The sequence below is a fragment of the Vigna unguiculata genome, chromosome 3, assembly GCF_037176805.1.
Source record: "Vigna unguiculata cultivar grain cowpea cultivar isolate G323 ecotype 2 chromosome 3, ASM3717680v1, whole genome shotgun sequence".
Taxonomy (NCBI): Eukaryota; Viridiplantae; Streptophyta; class Magnoliopsida; order Fabales; family Fabaceae; genus Vigna; species Vigna unguiculata.
In genome coordinates this window covers 12,658,034-12,672,892 of record NC_140794.1, presented here as the reverse complement: position 1 = coordinate 12,672,892, position 14,859 = coordinate 12,658,034, and the positions used below count along the sequence as shown (strand labels likewise).

General features: G+C 30.4%; 1 pseudogene; it reads right to left on the bottom strand.

Annotated features, from left to right (window-relative positions):
* Window positions 1-3,299: 3,299 nt before the first annotated feature.
* LOC114175033 (uncharacterized) lies at window positions 3,300-4,384 on the bottom strand (annotated as a pseudogene).
* Between the last annotated feature and the right edge of the window lie 10,475 nt (window positions 4,385-14,859).

The following is a 14,859-nucleotide window of genomic DNA, read 5'->3' as shown; positions in this document are numbered from 1 at the left end:
ACTGTCTGTAGTAAAACACTAATTATTGGGAATGAATAACTGTTACTTTCAATATATTGTAAAAATATATAATTATAACAAGTAAAAATAATATTTATATTTATTTAAATAATCCATATTTCATGCCTGAAAATATTTTTCCAATGAGTTTATATTTAACATTTACAATCGAATAATTTCAAGTAAGAAATCTTGGATTATTTTATTTTTGAAAAAAAAAAACTTACAGTTCAGATAATCAAGCGTAATCATAGTTTTTTATATAAATGAATTTGATCCTTCAATTTTCAATCATGCATATGGCTTGAAGCCATTGGCTCCATTGGCTTCTCATCTATAAAGAATTCATTTTTTTTCTGAATATAAAATTATTTCATGATGTCTAACTAATAAGAATAGATTTAAGAGTATTGTTTTTATTTCCTAAAAGGTCTAATTAGCCTAAGTAATAGTGTTTTGTAGAAGGATTTTTTATACTTTAACCACAAACTAATATAAAATAATAATAACAGTAAATTGATTAAAATCAATTTGCATTTGGATTTTTTATCTATTTTTTAGTAGAATAATTTGGTTTATTTTTCATTTTTTTTAAGTGTGTAAACTTGAAAATTAACATATGTATGAACCAGAAATAGCAAGTTATAATGTTTTATTAGTGTGAAAAAATAAGAGAAATATTTCTACCATAGAGATAGTTTTATTACTTAACTATACACATGGTACATTAAGAACTTAGATAGCTAAATCAATCACATATTTTACACTATACCATATTATATTATTTATTAAATTTTATATATATAATAGCATAAAACTTACTTAAATTAAATATTTAATAATCTTGCATAAATTTGTTTTATACAAAACATAAATAAATATTTTAATAATTTAAGTTTTAAAATCAAATAATAATTGTAAATAATTTTCATTTAAATTAATAATATCTTCAATTTTAATTTTAACGCACAAAAGTGTAATAATTAAAAGGATAATTTATACGAAATAGTTGAAGTAAGGTAATTAACTTTAAATTGAAATATTTTAATGATTGTTTTTTAAATTAAACATATGAAATTAAAGCTTATATACTCTTTACATAAATATTTGGGTTTAATTCGGATTAAATCAATGATTTATATATACAGTTACACAATATTTTTTTTTCTTTTTTTTTATATGAATAACGCCTTTTATATGGTTGCCCAAGTTGATCGCAGCTCTCCGAAGAGAAGGGAGAATTTGTCAAGAGATGAAGCGGATGTCAGGGAAGTTTTTGTTTTTGTTTGAAGGTGCACGTTCTATTCTTGGGAATTACAATCCTCGGGAAATTGTAACCGAAATGTATCATATTGCCACACGTGTTTAAAAATGTCTTTGGTTAACTTTTTTATATTTTTTAATTTTTTTTAAATTTTAGAATAAAATTAAGTTTTCAGAAATTAAAAAAAATAACTCTTCACATGCTCCTTAATGCAATGTTAGGTCTTCTTAACATGGTAATAAACACTATACAGATACAATATATACTTTTTAAAAAATAAAAACATTTTATAATATCTTCCATTTCTAATAATCAGGAAAGAAAATAATGTTAAAAATTGGAGAAAGAAAATGGACTTTCTATAAGTTGATTGACATGCTAATTGTCATATATAACTTTTTAATGTTTATAAAAAAAAAATTAGAGATAAAATTAATATGGTTAAACAACTTATAAATATTTAGATTTCGTTAACATATGTATAACACCTTAAAAAATTATATTAATATATCAGTTAAAGGATGATAGGTTTGAAATTTATCGGGAAATTTGTAATTTTGGATCATTTTGACCAAGAATGTGTAAAAAAGGATCATTTGAATTTTTATTTGTAAAAGGGGTTGTGTCGTCAGGGGAGGACGACTTTAAAGGTGAAGTCGTCCTCCCAAATGCCGGTTTCCCTTTTTTTTTTTTTTTAAATGAAGTCGTCCGGCTGGAGGCCGATTTTTGTATATACCAAACTGAAGTCGTCCGGTAGGAGGCCGGTTTCAGTTTTTGATTTTTTTTTTGTTGCAGTTTTATTTTATGTTTTATAAATTTTCAGATTTCAGTTTTTTAATCCATTTAGATTTCATAAATTTTTTGTACACAATTTTATTAAGAGTAGTTATTCATAAATTTTTTGTACACAATTTTGTTAAGAGTAGTTAGTATATTTAATTTGTTGGGAATTAATTCTTTTATTGGTATAATAAATTAATTTTAAAAAATATATTACATAATAAAAATAACATAATAAAAATTCGCAACCAATACATAATAAAAATAAAAATGACATAATAAAAATGACATAATGAAAAATACATAATGAAAATTACATAATGAAAATAATATAATAAAAGTTACATAATAAAAAGGGTTAAATATGTTTTGGTCCCTCAAGTTTCAGTGAATTTTGGAATTAGTCTCTCATCAAAACTTTATACCAATTTAGTCCTTCATCTTTCAAAATGCATGAATTTAGTCCTTTTAACCAAATTTTGTTAAGTTTATCTGATGTTTCAAGCACATTTCATGATAGTATTTAAGTTAACATTGAAGCAAAAATGTGTCAAACAGTGTAAATAATTTAAATACTATCATGAAATGCGCTTGAAACGTCAGATAAACTTAACAAAATTTGGTTAAAAGGACTAAATTCATGCATTTTGAAAGATGAATGACTAAATTGGTCAAAAGTTTTGATGAATGACTAATTCCAAATTTTGCTAAAACTTGAGGGACCAAAAACATATTTAACCCTAATAAAAATAACTAAAAAATTGGATAAAGGAATAAATTACTGACGGTAGGGATAGTTGCCCCTATGATGTCCTTCATTTCTACAATATGAACATTTGCTTCGTCTGTTTGGATTTGGTTCATCCATCTCATTATGGATTCTATTAGTTGGTGGTCTTCCCCTTACCCTACGACGCATGTTTGGGTCTGGAATGAAATTTAGTTCGGTGTATATGGACCAATACTCTTTATTCCTAACAAGATGAAACTGCATTTCATATGCTTTGTTGATGTTGTAGAGGCTATAAACCGGATGGATGTATGAGGTTAGGTATATATGCGAGAAAGAGCAAACAACTATTACGTGATGACAAGGCAGTCGAAGAGCTTGAAAATGACCACAATCACACCACCAATCATTTAATTTAACTGTAAAAGACATTGGTAGGCGGTGATTATGTGGAGAAAACATCTCTTGAACTTGAAATTCATTATTGTCTCGTGAGTATTGACGCACTTGACACATTCCCGCTTGTTATTGATTTTTTCTAATAATAGTATTAATTTCCTCGGGATACTGGTGGCCTGCTCGTAACATAGAGTCTGCCTTAACCCCTCTCTTAAGAAACCATGTTGCATTCCTTTCAAATGTTGCCTTAATTATAGCACAAATTGGTAATGAATGAGCTCTTTTCAAAACAAAATTCATACATTCTGCCAGGTTTGTTGTCATGTGTCCGAATCTACTACCCCCATCGTAGGCCTGAGTCCATTTTTGTAGTGGTATCCTATCGATCCAAGATGCCACTTCTGGTGAATGTGATCTCAAAGCTGCCAATTTAGCATCAAATATGGGTTGTTTCACCTCGTAAGCTGTAAAAATGCAATTATATTAGTTAATTTAATTACCGAATATGGTGAATGAAAGAAAATTTTTATTACCCATATTCTTTAATCGGTTTTTCAATTCGTGATTCTTGAATTTCTTGTTGAAATTGGAAGCAAAATGACGTATTCAGTATACTGATTGCAATCTATCTGCTTCCCATTGTACTTCTTCAGATTGTAGGGCTGTCAATATGCCTTCCCCCTGTCTGTTATCAAGCAGAGGTTTGATTGTGGTGTAACGTGCTCCCTTAAGAGTTGAAAAAATCATATCAAGGCCTCATTTGTTTCTCCTTCCATTATCGTGAAGGCCAAAGGGAATATATTGCGTGACCCATCTTGAGCTAGTGTTGTTAGCAATGTCCCTTGATATCTTCCTGTGAGAAATGGGCCATCTACTTGGACAATTGGCTTGCAATAATTAAACCCTTGAATGCATGGTCCAAAAGACCAAAATACACGTTCCATAATATAGCAAGAAGGGTCAGGTTGGCCACTAACAAGTCTAGGAGATCCAGTGTATTGAATTATTGTGTCGGGATTGCTTTCTTGTACAGCTTGATACCACCTCGGAAGTTCATTGTAAGACTCTTCCCAATCTCCAAACTCCTTAGTAAGCGCTTTTTGCTTACCATTCCAAGCTTTGTCATATGAAACTGAATATCCGAAACGATTCTTGATTTCAGCTACCAAACTTTTGATAGGTATGGAAGGATTTTCCTTTACAGAGTTCATCACAATAGAACCAATTTGGTTGGAATCAAGATTGACATGATCTGCAGGTTGCATGGTTGACAAACAAGTGTGAATTCCGTCAATCTTTCTAATCTCCCAATTCAGACTCTGCTTGCTATAAGCAGCCCGTAAACGCCACGGGTAGCCTTTTTTGTGGTCGACACATCGACATATGAATTTTTCAGATTTTCTCTCAACAACCACAAATCTATAACCATTGTCGATGTGGTATTGCTTGATATATGACACTGTGGACTCTTTTATGTCAAAAGGCATCCCAATACATAATGAATTTTTGGTCACTGGATTTGAAGCTTCAACTGAGGTGTGACTTGATGAGCCAATATGATCTGTTGTATGGATTGTATATTGGTTGGTAACCAACTCATCTTCACTAAAATCAGACAAAATATCTGGATATTGACTTTGTCCTACCATTCCGTGCAAATTTGGTGAAGAGTGAAAATATAAGACTTCGGCAATAATGTGGTGTTTAAATCGTGTGCAGAGAAGCCAACGACTTCATTAAACTTCCAACGACTTCATTTAACATCACGCGATTTCATTAAATGAACAGTACAGAAACCGTCAGGCGGCCTGGCGACATTAATTGAAAGTCGTCCGCACCAATGACGACATTAATTGAAAGTCGTCCGCACCAATGACGACTTCACTTTGGTTGTCATCCGCACTGATGACGACTTCATTGTGCACGCGCGCGAATCTGCGCGCATTTATTTCGTGGTTGATCGTGCCTGTGATGTATGGATCCCCTTGCTGCACCACTTCGAAGCCATGAATTCAGGGAAATAGTGGAATTCAGAGATTCCTCCTACTCCCTATGCCATGCACAGTCCAATTTTTACATGCACTGGTCTAAAGTGTTGGCAGCTTTAAATGCCTTTTCTGAATGCATGCTCTCAACCACATTGCACGAAAATATTGAAGGATTGATGGACAGCTGTTGTGCATTCACGTGAGGAATCAAGACATTGGTTTAAATACCTTCAACTTGCATCCATATGCATCAGTTTCGGTTTATGTATTGTGCTTAGATTGGGAGAGAATTATTTGAAGTTTGCGCACAGTGGGAGAGTGTTGAATACTTCATCACTTCTTTGATAGCTTCTATTTTCAAGGTTCAAGTATGATTTAATATTTTTTTTAATTAATTTGCACACTTAGATTCTAATTTTTATTTACCATTTCTAATTTAGCATGGCACGAAATGGACGCCTACCTCAAGATATGTCACTACTCCGGCTTCAGCATGAGCATATCACTCACGACTTATGGGAAGGACGAGAACGAGTTCTTAGACCGAGAAGAGATGAAGTTTGGATACTAAACAACCAAGACATACTTGATCCCCGTGTCATAAATTTAATGCATCAAGCTGGATTCGGACACGCCTTGTACATCCCAAACATGGATGTCAACCACTTCCTCATCAGTTCTTTATTAGAAAGATGAAGATCAGAAACTCACACATTTCACTTCCCCCCTGGAGAAACCATGTGACACTAGAAGATGTAGCCATCCTCCTTGGCCTACTGATAGACGGAGATGTGGTAATTGGTCCCACTACGGTTGACGACATATTCTCCACCTTCCATGAACATCTAGGTGTCATTCCACCACCGACGGTGATAAGGGGGAACTCAATTCGAGTATCTTGGTTAAACACCACTTTCCAACAGCTTCCACCCAATGCAAACAATGAGGTTATTGCTCAATATGTGAGAGTGTACATTCTCACATTGATTGGAAGCATTTTAATGCCAGACACTTCTGCAGCTAGGGTACATGTCATGTATCTACTTAGGCTAGCTGACTTGGATGTCATCAGAAATTATAGTTGGGGCTCTGCAGTTTTGGCCTACCTATATCGTTGCCTAGATCATGGCATTCACCTTCACCAAGAAAATATTGGTGGATGCATGATTTTGTTACAATGTTGGGCTTGGGAGAGGATTACTTCTATAGCCCCACAACTTCAACCTTTAAGTGATCAGGAGGTGGCTGATGGGGATGGTTTCCCAGTCTGTAGAAGGTAAAAAGCTAACTTTTAAATTATTTTTTTCTTGTCAATTAACTAACTTGAAATTGCAATATTTTTATTTAGGTGGATGAACGTAATGCATCGGATAAATCCAGCTTCAATTTCAGTTACTCAATTTCGGTTGAGATTTGACCAAATACGTACAAGACAGGTAATACTTAAGGTGATTGAAAAATTTTTGTTTTTAAAAATTTAAAACTAATGTCTACAATTTGGTTTCAGTTCTTGTGGAGGCCTTACATTCAACCCGAAGTTAGTCGATTGATTGTGGTTGACATCCCTCCCATGTCCAGAGCAACAATACCAATAATTTGCTTCGCGACAGTAGAAATCCATCAGACGGATAGGGTGATGCGTCAATTTGGTTTAAGACAAAACATTTCGCCTGAGTCAGTTAACCTGGATCAAGTTCACAGGGATGACTTAAGGGGAAGAAACGACAGAAATTGGGTAGCACATCATCACCAATGGATTGCAATTTGGAATGATCGACAAAATCGGATCATTCAAGGTACACCATTCAGCGGAAACGGTCATTTGCATGATGAAACACCGTATATGCAGTGGTACATAAACCACACTATCCGCTATATATCTCCATCAGAATCTTCCAACGATGAGGTTATTTATACTACAATGTTGTACATCTATTTATCATACATACTTATTCATGGCAATAACCATGTTATTTATTTTACAGTACGACATATCACAAGAACCTTCCCAGCCTGCTTCACAACCATACACTGCCCATGTTGGGTCTTCTCCAGATTCCATGCATCATCACCAACCCTTTTTCGGACAGTCCCCTATGGGTCAAGGTCAAATGTTTGGACATTCACATCCTCAATTTGGCAACCCATCAAACACTTCATTCCAACACGCCCCTTCCTCATACGGTTTCTTCCCGCATCAGTCAAGTTATGGTGCTGGTCCATCACATATGTTTGGAACCACAATCATGACACCACCATCTGCCTATTATCCAGGATCTTCATCATCAATGTATTCTATCCTCCGCCAATGCCTTTCCAATCACCATAAATTCCACAAAATGTCCAAAGTCATCAAGATGAAGATGATGATGATGATGATGAACCACCACAACAACAACTACTAAGACGTCCCAACAGACCCAGAAGAAGACCAACATGTGGAACCGGAGGACATAGATGACTGTTTCATTATTTTCAAGTTACTAAATTATTGTATTTTAATTTTTAATCATTTTAAAAATATATTAATGTTTTTTTTATTTCAATTTATTATCATTTACTGTTAAAAAAAAACTAAAACGAAGTCGTCATCTGCAAAGACGACTTCATTAGCGCAAAAGAAGAAATCGGCAGGAGGCCGGACGACTTCATTTAAAAAAAAAAGGGGGAAACCGGCCTCTGGGAGGACGACTTCACGACACAACCCACTTTTCCAATTAAACTTTCAACCGACCCCTTTTTACAATTTCTCGGTGAAACTGACTCAGAATTACAAATTTCCCAAATTTATCTAAGCAAAATAAAAATGGTTTTTATTAATAATAAAAATATATTAATAGAGTAGGATGACAAAATCTGACGGATCACATGAGCGGTCCCGCACTAAAAATTTGTGGGACAGACTGAAATTTCAGGCCTACAAACCTGCATAGGCTGGACTTATGTTACCTGTATCCTGCGTGTCGCAACCAAAATCGGGACGGGACGACGAACCAAAAAAATAAAATTTGTAAAAACAGAGTTTGGAGTCGCCACCATAGTTATTATAAGAAACTATGGAAAATCATAAAAAAAAAAAGCAAGGTCTGCGAAAAACCAAAATTTTGGTCCGGGAGTCAGTTACGCGTGGGGAAGGTATTAGCACCCCACAACATGTGGAACCGGAGGACATAGATGACTGTTTCATTATTTTCAAGTTACTAAATTATTGTATTTTAATTTTTAATCATTTTAAAAATATATTAATGTTTTTTTTATTTCAATTTATTATCATTTACTGTTAAAAAAAAACTAAAACGAAGTCGTCATCTGCAAAGACGACTTCATTAGCGCAAAAGAAGAAATCGGCAGGAGGTCGGACGACTTCATTTAAAAAAAATAAAAAAAAGGGGAAACCGGCCTTTGGGAGGACGACTTCACGACACAACCCACTTTTCCAATTAAACTTTCAACCGACCCCTTTTTACAATTTCTCGGTGAAACTGACCCAGAATTACAAATTTCCCAAATTTATCTAAGCAAAATAAAAATGGTTTTTATTAATAATAAAAATATATTAATAGAGTAGGATGACAAAATCTGACGGATCACATGAGCGGTCCTGCACTAAAAATTTGTGGGACAGACTGAAATTTCAGGCCTACAAACCCGCATAGGCTAGACTTATGTTACCTGTATCCCACGTGTCGCAACCAAAATCGGGACGGGACGACGAACCAAAAAAATAGAATTTGTAAAAACAGAGTTTGGAGTCGCCACCATAGTTATTATAGGAAACTATGGAAAACCATAAAAAAGAAGCAAGGTCTGCGAAAAACCAAAATTTTGGTCCGGGAGTCGGTTACGCGTGGGGAAGGTATTAACACCCCACAACGTTCGTCCTAAGATGGTACCTTTAATTAAATGTGCAAAAGTTTTGTGGTTTTTCAAAATATTTAAGTTTTCCCAAAATTAGTAATAAAAGGATGTACAAAAAACAAAACTATTTTTTTAATTTTTTGGGTCCGACGAAGATTAATCATCGCTCCAACGTATCTCCATGTGAATGGAGAATCAGGGTTACGTAGTTCTTTTAAAAAAAATCTATTTGGAAAATTATTTGAAAATGATTTAATTTGTTTTATAATTTTTAAAATCTTTTCATTTAAATTTTAGTATTATTTTAAAATTGGTGTCATGCGACGCGAGGGCCGGATAGACACTTCAAATTTTTTTTTTCTAATCTTTTATTTTTTATTTTTTAATCATTTATAAATTTTTAATATTTTTTTAAAGTTATTTTAGAGTAGTTGTGGATGTCATTGCGACGTGAGTAACCAAATAGATATAAAAGAGTAAACAAAGAAAATTATATTTTATTCTTAGATTGATATATATTTTTTAGAAAAAAAAAAGAACGAAAGTCTAAAATAGGTGTCATGCAACGCAAGCGGTCGAACAGACACCAAAAAAATAGGAAAAAAAATTAATGATTTAAAAAGAATAATAAAAACCTTTTTTTTTTATTTTCCATTAACTAAAAAACCCTTTTTTTTCGAAAATAAATTTATTCACCCGGACGAAATTGGGTGTTGACAGCTGCCCCTCTTTACTTAGATTGTATTAGATAATTTGAAATTTTGACTTTTTCATATTATCGTAATAAAAGATAAGTAAAGATAAAAATACTAATTTCGTTCGGGTTTCAAAAGAAGACAAATTTGGAGACAAATTTGACCATACCAAGTATAGGGTCTCGATTTGACACACTAATTCTTTTTGTTTTTTTTTTTTACTTTTTAAAAAAACCAAATTAGACCAATCCTGTTGAGAGGGTTTATTCAAAAGATTCGGTGACCATTACCATGTAGAGGGCCTCAATTTGAATTTTTTTTTATATATTTTTTTTAGAAAAGATTAGACCAATTCCGAGGAGAGGGTCTATATCCAAAAGATTCAGTGACCATTACCATGTAGAGGGTCATGATTTGACAAACCATATTACTACCGTATGTTATCATTTGTACATATTCTAAAACATATTTTTAACAATATCTATATGGCTTAATCACACAAGTCAAACCTCTATATAAGAAATAATTAATAATTGTAATGTTCAAGACATTTAAAAGGAAGCACATCTTATAAAACTTGCCAACTAACTATGGTGTAGAAAATTAGGAACGACAATTCGGGATGGATCAGGTTGTAGACTCGCATAAAAAAAGCGGGACATCCGCTGCCCCGCTTACAAAATTAAATATTCACATTTTTTTAGGTCTCATATTATTCATCACATTGTTTTTATAAATTCTTTATTATTATTATTATTATTATTATTATTATTATTATGTTTATGTATAATCATTGTATATAAGATAATGATTTTAGTTTTTGAATATGAAATATCTTTTTATGCATTTTTAGGTACTGTCCGGAAGGTGACATGTTTCTACTTTAACTATAATCTTTGTTGTTATTGTTTCTTGTCGTTGATTAAGTAAACTAATTGAAATTATTTCGATAGAAAATGAATATCAATTATTGTGAAAAAATAAAAATGTTTTATTTTGCTCATTACAAAATAAAAATTATTTTGCTCATCATAAATACGGTCAACTCGAAGGCCTGCGACCCAACTCTCAGGTCTGTGGGCCAACTCGTAGGCCTACGGACTAACCCACGAGACAGGACGAGTTAGAAAAGTAAACTTAATATCAAACTGTGGGACGAGCCAAAACACGGAACAGACTAAAACGGGCCGAACTGACCCGCTTTGTCATTCCTATAGAAAACTATTATAGTGAGAAGCTATCAAAGTAGAAAAGGTAACTTCAACATGGGATTACCAAAGCATAAATCATGGACAAATATATTGGTGATTTATTTCATTTTAATACGGAGAGAAGGTGTGAAAAGTAGTTTTATTCTTTCCTTTATAATCTCCCTTACAAGGGAAGTTAGAAATTGCACTGGCCCACATGTGCCATTTAGTGAAAAAATTGAAGGCATGCACATCAACATATAGTAAATATTGTGTTTACAATTTTAAATTGAAACACAACTATCATATGAAACAAAATTCAAATTTAAAGTGAAGAGTTATGGTAAGTGGTTGGAAAATGTTTCATATCTATATCATGCTTGGTAGAGGATGTGAACTTGCATGATTTAACAAATGATTGGTTATAATTATCCGAATAAAATATGAACTAATAATTGTAGTTAACATAATTTTGATAAATTTATATTTATTTGTATGCATTTAATGATAATTTTATATGTTTTTTTTATGTAATAGAAAGGCGTCTGAATTATTTGTAGAAGGAATGGTGCACTAATTCCTCTAATTTGGAATTAAAAAGTCCGCTAATTTACAATGTACTTCACTTCCACGTGTCTTTTCCTGATTAATAGTGACATATAAATATTTTAATACATGTTAAATTCACACTTTAATTATAAAATTTAAATATTATTTAAATATATTAAGAAATTGAATTATGTTCTAAATTATGAAAAAAAGTAGCTTGTTATAATTTTTAACTTTATAAAAGTAACTAGCATATAAGGATAATAATACATATTATATTATACATAAGATGTATTCATATTATATATATATATATATATATATATATATATATATATATATATATATATATAAAACGACGGATCTTTGACACATATTTTCTTTATTCAATTTTTTATATTTATTTTAAAATGATTTTTATACATTATTATATTATTTATATTAACTTTTATTTTTTTTTAAATTTCATTGTTTTTCTTTTTTTTTCGTTTCTTTATTATGTATTTCCAACTTCTTTCTTCTCTTTCCCTTTTTATTTTAATTTTTATCTTTAATCTCGTATCATTTTCAAACTAAAATTGAATTAGGGTGGAATTGAGAAATTAAAAAACATTTTGGATCGATCAATTTTTTCTTTTGAATAAATTCATTTTATACTTTTTTAAAGTAATATGTTTTCTTTTTATATGTGATAAATTTGTCTATTGTGTATCATTATATGTATCACTTGAAAGTGATAAATTTATCTTTTGCTAGATAGGTGAATAATAATAAATTTATATTAGAAAATTTATTATAAAGAGTAAAAGAATTGATTCTTTCTTTTTAAGAGGGAGACTTGTGATAAAGATGAAAAAAAAAATGCATTTACAATTAAACCTTAAATTCATGTAAATCCAATAATTAAAGACGACGAAGAACAACTTTTTAAAATTCTTATAGTTAGATATAATGAATTTAAAAAGATGTAATTTGACACCCCTAAATTTCTAAACTTTTTGTTGAAGATCCATCAATATAAATATATAAATATATATATATATATATATATATATATATATATATATATATATATATATATATATATATATATATATATAAATAAAGCTACCAATCCATTATGTATATAACCGATTATAATAAAGTATTTATACTTATATAATAATATAACTAATTATATAATAATATAACTAATGACATGGTGCATGATAAAAAAATATTATTATCATTATTATTATTATTTTAATTATTTGAAAGAAAATGATATTATTAAATTATAAAATAAATTTTATAAAAATAATAGTAAATAAATAAATTTTTAATTTTGTAAATAATTTTTTATTATTTATAATGATTTAAATTAAAAAAAAATTATTTACTTGAAAAATCAAATTATAAAAACTTTATACAGAAAAAAATTGTTAAAAAGAATAATCTCCTTTTCTTAATTTTATGTATAAATAAAATAAAAATATTATTATAATAAAGGATGGAGGAGTAGAGTAGAAGATTGATGAAAGTTAAAAAGAAAAAAAAAAGGTGAATCTGTGGTTTTATTTTTAGTTTACTGACAATGGAGAAAATCCCTGAAGGTAATAGGAAGACATATGAATCATGTTCTTCATATACAAAGTGATGTTTGACATTTTCACTTCAATTATATTTTTACTCTATCAACAAAAATAATAATATTAATAAATTGAATATTTTTTACTATATATTTCATGTATTATTTTTCAATCAAATAATTTGTATTTCTATTGTTCTTCCACTTTGGCTTCGTTTAATTGATCCACTAGGTTAAGATATTCTCCTACTAATATATTATCAACTGTGAGAATATCGAATGTACCGACCGAAAGCGACAAACTTTCTGCATAGGTTATGTTATGAGATTTCATTTTTCCGAGGTCTAATCATATAGATCTTCTTTGCATTTAAATTTTATGTAGTCAAAGTCAATGCTGCTTTTTGATTAATGTAAGTGTCTCTTTATTTATGATAATAGTACCAATATTGAGATTATCTGTACACCAAATTTTATTAATTTTCGGATTGTTTTGTAATTGGAGTAATTTATGATAATTGTGTTGTGTATATTACTTTTATGTTTGTTTTTACCTCACTAAAAACTTTTGTTATTAAACCATTATCAATGGTATTAAGTTAAATGAGAACAGTATTAAGTAATTTTATTAAAGTAATTGTTGGCATTTATCCAAATTTTAAAATAAAAATTCCAAGGGCTTGTTTATCTCACTTTAAATGATTAAATAAGGCAAAAAAAAATTGCTTCTATCTTTTCTGCTAGTTTAGGATATAAAGTGAATTTGATGCTTTATTTGGAAAAATTATTAAACAAGTTATAAAATGAAATAAGCTAGTTGTAATTTTGACAATACCTTAAGGTAGATAATTTATATTATAGATGTGACTTGGTTATAATATTGAGATTTTGTGCATGAAATGTGTTTTGTTTGAGAATAGTCAACGTGCTTTGGATTTTAATATGAATACTATATTTGATGATGAATTTTAGATATTTGTTATAGTAATTTTATATTTGCAATATAGCTAATGTTGCTTATAGGCATTACTAGTTAGTATGTATTGTAAGAATGAGATGTTGAATGGTTGAAAGTTATGGATATGATAAATGGTATAGGTTGTGTAGGTGAAATTCTGAGTGTGATATATTGTATGTTTAGTAGTTAAAATGTAGAATGTTGCAAGTAAGCTAAGTTGGTTTAATGTTCATATTGAGAAAATGAGTTACTCAATTTTATGTACAAGAAATAAAGTAGAACAATTTTTAGATCAATTAATCCTATTTTTTTAGTTTATTAAAATGCATTTTTAATTTACTAAAACTACTGAACAAAAATCATCTTTTAAGTAATTTTAGCTTACTAAAATATCGTTTTAACTAGTTAAAAAGTGTTTTTACTTACTAAAATTGTTATAACTATAAAACTTGATAACGGTCTAAAATACGTAAAATTTTCACATAAACTTGACACTTATCATGCTTTAATTGATCATATTTTGTAAGTAAACACATATTTTAGCTTATAATTACAAAATGAGGTACTAAAAGGAAGAAAATAAGAAATTGATGAATTTTTTATAAATTTACAGTAATTTCTCGAAGAATTAAAAATGATGCAGCTGAACCCCAAAATTCACGGTTAAGCTCTAGTAAGGCGGTAAAGGAAGGATCTAGAATATGACTTTTGAAGCTGAACCACAACAAAATGGTGCTCAACACTTAAGGCAATGCATGGTTGAGCCAAGAGAGAATGTGCTCAACACTTAAGGCGGTGCATAGTTGAGCCACAAGAAAATGTCCTTAGCACTTAAGGCGGTGCATGACTGAGCGTCAAAATTTGGGTTGAGCACCGCCCAA